A 6,345-nucleotide genomic window follows, 5' to 3' on the forward strand; every position below is an offset into this window, starting at 1 on the left:
TACAATTTTAAAAGCCCCATAGTCTTTAAAAAATCCCAGTGCCAATTCCAACCGAGATGGTTCAGCAGTTAAGAGCATTCCCAGAGGAATTGAGTTCAGTTCCTAGCAACCATGTCAGAAGTAACTCCAGACCCAGGGAATCTGATGCCTGGTCTCCAAGGTACCTACACGCATGTGCAGGTGATCTCAGTGAGTTTGAGGCCAGCCTGGTCAACATAGCAAGTTCCAGGACAGCCAAGGCTACACAGAGAAACCCTGTCTCAAAAAAAACAAAAAAGAAAAAAAGAAAGAAACAAAGAGAGAGAGGGAGGAAGGGAGGGAGGGAAGAAGGAAGGAAGGAAGAAAGAAAGGAAGGAAGGAAGGAAAAGAAAAAAGAAATCAACTACTTGATAAGCTAATTGAAAATATAATAACAAAAATTTTGAAAGGAGGTACCCTGCATGGATAGATAATGATCCCAGAAGCCATGGTTTATTAAACTTTAAGGTTGAGGACTATTATGATTTAAAATAAAAATAACAAGACAGGCAAACTATAAATATCACGGCTGCCCAGAGGAGACTAGAGAAGACAAGTCAGCAGGAGTTGGGGGGGGGGGTGGTCACTGACATGACAAGGGTGGGAGTTAGAGAATAAGGAAGCCCAACTCATTGGGAGTTATAGTGTCCTTAAGCTCTGGCCACAATCTGAAAGAAAAAGAAAAAAGGAATAATTATGCCTTTCTGAGTTGGGACTTATAAGGTAGGCAGACCCAACAGAACTTCATGGTGGCTGGTAGGAACTACACTATGGAACAGGAATTCTGGGAAGGAAAATTATATTATTGTAGGTGAATCTGCTGTCTTAGGTGCTTCCCTTATCCAAGTCCCTGTTTTATACAACTGAGATAACTTTTAAGGGTGGAGACTGAGTTGTCTCCACACAAATGTATTACTATAACAGTTTTATAACTTTGTCAAACTGCCTCTTAACATTATTTATGTTTATACTGACAGACTAACACTAACCTGAGCTTTGGTCAGATGAACATCTACATGCAGTGAATGACAGTTAATACAGAGACTCATGGCTGGTCAAGGTGCTAAGTGCTGAGTAATCAGCCTTAATGAAACAGCAATGTCTTCCCCTCCAAGTCTCTTAACCATCATAATCGAGGACAGAAAGAATGCAAGGGCTGGATGATAATAAGGACAGCTGTGCAATGCTGTCTTCTGGGCATGGCCTTGTCAGAACACTCATGAACTCACAGCAGCTACAGCTGTACAGGGCTGGCACAAGGCTGGGTCTGTAAACTTAGATCATGGTTTGGGGAGGAGCTTATGTCTCTATGCAGCTATTGGCAGTTGATGGCTGCTAGGAGAGGAGTCATTTTCTTCTGCTTCAGTTAGGGTTATTATGCTGTGAAGAGACATCACAACCAAGGCAACTCTTACAGAAGAAAGCATTTAATTGGGGCTTAGTCCATGCTCATCATGAAATTGAACGTGGCAGCAGGCAGGAAAAAAAAATCCCCTTGCCTCCACATGCATGGTGTGTGCTGTGGCACATGTACACCTCTCCCACATAAATAATAAACAAATAAATGCAATTTTTTTTAAAGAAACATGGCAGCTGAACTCATGCTACAGTGAGTCACACACATGTGACTCTCCCACTGAGCAGAGGGACTAAGCCTGTCTGAGAGAGTGCTCACAGCCACAAAGTCACAGACTATTCCTTTCTTTGGATAAATGAACATCAGGTGCAACCTTGAAATGCACACAGATCACATTGGTGCTAACAGACAAATGCATAGCCATCTTGTGGGTGAAACAGTATCTCATACCACTGATTTTGGGAACAGAGTGCAGGTATGAACCCTGGGCTCCTGACCAGACTACCTCAGGACCCTGAATGTTGTTGGGAGGTTTTTGCTCTTTTTGGGGGGCTCACCACCCAGCTCCCAAATAAATCACACAGAGGCTTATTCTTAATTATGAATGCCCAGTCTTAGCTTGGCTTAGTTTCTTGCCAGCTTTCCTTAACTTATCCTGTACCTTTTGCCTCTGGCCTTTTCCGTTCCCTTTACTTCTGTAAATCTTACTCTTGCTCCATGAGCTGGCTGTGTAGCTGGGTGGCTGGCCCCTGGAGCTCTCTTCTCTGGCTCCTCAATCTCCCTCTTCCCAGATTTCTCCTCCTATATATATTCTCTCTGCCTGCCAGCCCAGCCTATCCTTTCTCCTGCCTTGCTATTGGCTAGTTCTTTATTAGACCATCAAGTTTTTTACACGGGTACAGTAACACAGCTTCACAGAGTTAAACAAATGCAACATAAACAAAAGTAACACATCTTAAAATAATATTCTACTACACTTGAAAGCACAAATTGTCATTGTCCATGGACACAGCAGCCACCTCTCCACAGAAGAGAAGTTCCTCCCAGATCAGACTTAAGCCAGTTACCAGAAAGTCAGAAAAAGGAGTTGGAGCTTCACATAGAACCAGCGTTTCTTACACAGCCAGAAACTGGCAGCCACAACAGGTAACATATCATTTAATTAATAATATAACACATAAATGTCAAGTTCATTGATACTCTTAAACTTAAAACATGTTGAGATGGGGAATACCAGTAAAGGAAAAAATACTTTGTGGATCTTAAAGAGTATATAGTTTCAGTGGACAGTACATGCAGCCAGAATCACTGAATTAAGAATGAAAACAGTATGGGGCTGGAGAGACGGCTCAGAGGTTAAGAATGAGTTCAGTTCTAATCATCCATATTGGGTGCCTCACAACTGTCTACAACTCCAACTCCATGGGCTCAATACCCTCTTCTGGCTTCTGTGGGCACCTGCACACATGTACACACACACACACACACAAGCACTTAGCAAAACAGCAGTTCAGCTAGCCACAGAAGTTGGGTACTCGGGCTTTGCTGACTCCCCATGGGAGGCCTTGCCTTTTTGGAGGGAATGGGGGTGAACTGGGGGGGGGGAGTCTGGGAGAAGAGGGGGATCTGTGGTTGGCATGTAAAATAAAAAATTTCTTGGTGTGTAAAAAAAAGTTGGGTACAGAGTGAGGATACTTGTAGAGGGATCTAAAAGTCGAGAGACAAACTAATGGTGTCTGTGGGGTGTTGAAAACCACTGATGAAATCAAACAGCTGTGGGCCTAAGATGTAATAGAGGGACAGATACAAGCCAAGGTGTTAGAGCCACACTTGGAATCTCAGCTCCCTCAGTTAACCGTCAGGTTCTCCATCTTTTCATCTCTAGGCAGGCAATCATCTAGTTCATGACAAAGAAGAGGGAATTAGAGTCAATCATGACTACTCTCTACAGAAAATAATGGATTTTCCATCAACAATTTTCAGTGGGTTCTCTCAATCCCTTCCATTCTGTGCAGCAAGAATAAAATCCTCTACACAGAGGCAGCATTTCTAACAGCCCCTTGGAGGCTGATTAAAGTAAATCTGCAGCCTTCATTAAAAGCCATCCAGATAATTGTTGAGTTAGCTCCAAGAATTACATGACAGCACATTCTGGACCCCAGCAACAAGGCCATGTCAAAAGGATTCAGAAATAGTATGTTAAAATAACCTGTAGCTAAAGAGAATAAAAAGACACTGACAAATACAATCTTCACATTTGTTGTGAGGTATCCACTAGAGAAGACCATTCAAACACTGGTTCAAGCCAATAGAAAGTCTTTATTAGCCAGCAAGTGACTACACTAGATGTTCCTTTCTCAGGGTGAGCTTAAAAACACAAAAACCATATCCTGGATTGACATACCTCAGTTACCAAGTTAGTCAAAAGTTCTTCCCCAGTGCCTTTCTCACTAATTTTCTAATCTTGCTCCTTCCAACCCCTGACCATCCAGCCAAACCATTTGCTTCAGCCCATGAATACAATAGCACATCTGACCATTTCTCCTTCCAAGCAAAATGTATGACCATGTGCTTTGTCTGAAGTTCTACCCACTGTTAGGATTTCCCTTCACCAGTATCTTTCAGGGTTCTAATGATGCAGCTGCCCACTTTTAGGTGGTGCCTGCACAGCATGCAGAACCATCAGAAAACCAGGCACGAATTATTTTTTCAGCCAGCCAATCATAAAGTACACCCCATGCTTGGGAACAGAAGACAATGTAACAGGAATAGAAGAAAGATATTTGGGCAACTTCATACAACGTGCTTGTTCCCTAGTCTGCTTGGACCTGATCAGGCATAAACCACCTCCATTTGTTTGATAATTGATTGCTGCTATTCACATCCAACTTTGTGGCTTGGTGGGCTCAGTTAATACTCAGCAACTTGGGTTTAATTTATTCCAAATGCAGTCCAAGTTGACAACCAAGATTAGTCATTACACTTGGGAGACACAAAATGCTGTGAGATGTTCTGTATGTTAAATGTGTTGCTCTGACTGGTTAATAAATAAAGTGCTGATTGGCCAGTAGCCAGGCAAGAAATATAGGCGGGACAAAGAGAGAGGAGAATTCTGGGAACAGGAAGGCTGAGTCAGGAGATGCTGCCAGTCACTGCCGCCATGAGAAGTAAAATGTAAAGTATCGGTAAGCCACAAGCCATGTGGCAACTTATAGATTAATAGAAGTGGGTTAATTTAAGATATAACAGTTAGCAAAAAGCCTGCCATGGCCATACAGTTTGTAAGCAATACAAGTCTGTGTTTCCTTGGTTGGGTCTGAGCAGCTGTGGGACTGGCGGGTGACAGATTTGTCCTGACTGTGGGCCAGGCAGGAAAACTAGCTACAACAAAACCTTGGGTATAGCAAAGCACAGCAAAAACAGTATGGTGGCAAACACCTTTAATTCCAGCCCTTAAAATTTAAGGTAGAGGTAGGAACAGAAGTTAAAAGTCATCCTCAACTACATATAAAGTTTGATGCCAATATGGGATACAAGACATCTTGTCTCAAAATAAATAAATAGGTAGATAGACAATTAGACAGACAGACAGACAGATAGAAGGAATAGAGAGAGGATAGAAGCAATTTCACTCTCCAGAGGCAGAACCATTTCTCCTTCTGCCCTGGTCATCAGAACTCAGGTTCTCAGCCACATATCTTGGCTCACACTTGTAACAGCACTTTGGGAGGCTGAGCAGAAAGATCACTGTTAAGTTTAAGGTTAGCCTGGGTTACAGTGTAAAGCTGTCTCAGAAAAACGGTGCCCTGGAGGTCCTGTTCAGCTGCACTGAACTAGCTATGCCCTAGTTAACACTAGAGAATGCTCCTGTGGCTCTGACAGCTGTGTCAACTCCCCTAATAAATCCCTTGTCGTTTGTCTATTTAAGAGTCCTAACACACATAACACCAAGATCTGTTGTGTTCCAAAGCTTGTAAGACACAGGGTAATAAATGTATTCATAGAATCTTTATGTATTTCCCAGTTTTTGATAATTTGAAATTTTTTTAGAAGGGATAACAGTAAGGAAATTCGTCTGGCTTTTTCTCCTTCTTAAAACATCCACAGATATATATATTTGGTTTTTCAAGACAGGGTTTCTCTGTGTAGCTTTGCGCCTTTCCTGGAGCTCACTTGGTAGCCCAGGCTGGCCTCGAACTCACAGAGATCCGCCTGGCTCTGCCTCCCGAGTGCTGGGATTAAAGGCATGCGCCACCACTGCCCGGCTCATCCACAGATATATTAACTGTCAAAAACACTCCATACCGGGTGGTGGTGGCGGTACACTCCTTTAATCCCAGCACTCGGGAGGCAGAGCCAGGCGAATCTCTTTGAGTTCGAGGCCAGCCTGGTCTACAGAGCAAGATCCAGAACAGGAACCAAAACTACAGAGAAACCCTGTCTCAAAAAACAAAAACAAAATTTCTTTGCCGGGTGGTGGTGGCACACGCCTTTAATCCTAGCACTTGGGAGGCAGAGGCAGGCGGATCTCTCTGTGCATTTGAGGCCAGCCTGTCTACAGAGCGAGTTCCAGGACAGCCAGGAATATACAGAGAAACCCTGTCTTGAGAAAAACCAAATCCCAAACCAAACAAAACCCACCTCCCTAGTCCCGTTTTCTTCATTCTTTAGAGCTAGAGATGGCTCAGTAGTTGAATGTGTGGCTCTCCCAGATGACCCAAGTCGGGATCACAGCACACATCTGACAGCTCATAACCACCTGCAATTCTAGCTCCAGGAAAACTGACACCCTCTTCTGGCTTCTACAAGTATCTACATACGTGTGGCATATATTCACGTAAGCACATACATATAATGTAACATAAATCTTAAAATAAATAAATACATGAACATACTCAGATAAAAAGAAATTTTTTTATTAAAGATTTTATTTTTTATTACATATACTTATGTGCATGTGCCTGTTGAGG

Source organism: Peromyscus leucopus, chromosome 8a (assembly GCF_004664715.2).
Source record: "Peromyscus leucopus breed LL Stock chromosome 8a, UCI_PerLeu_2.1, whole genome shotgun sequence".
Lineage (NCBI taxonomy): Eukaryota > Metazoa > Chordata > Mammalia > Rodentia > Cricetidae > Peromyscus > Peromyscus leucopus.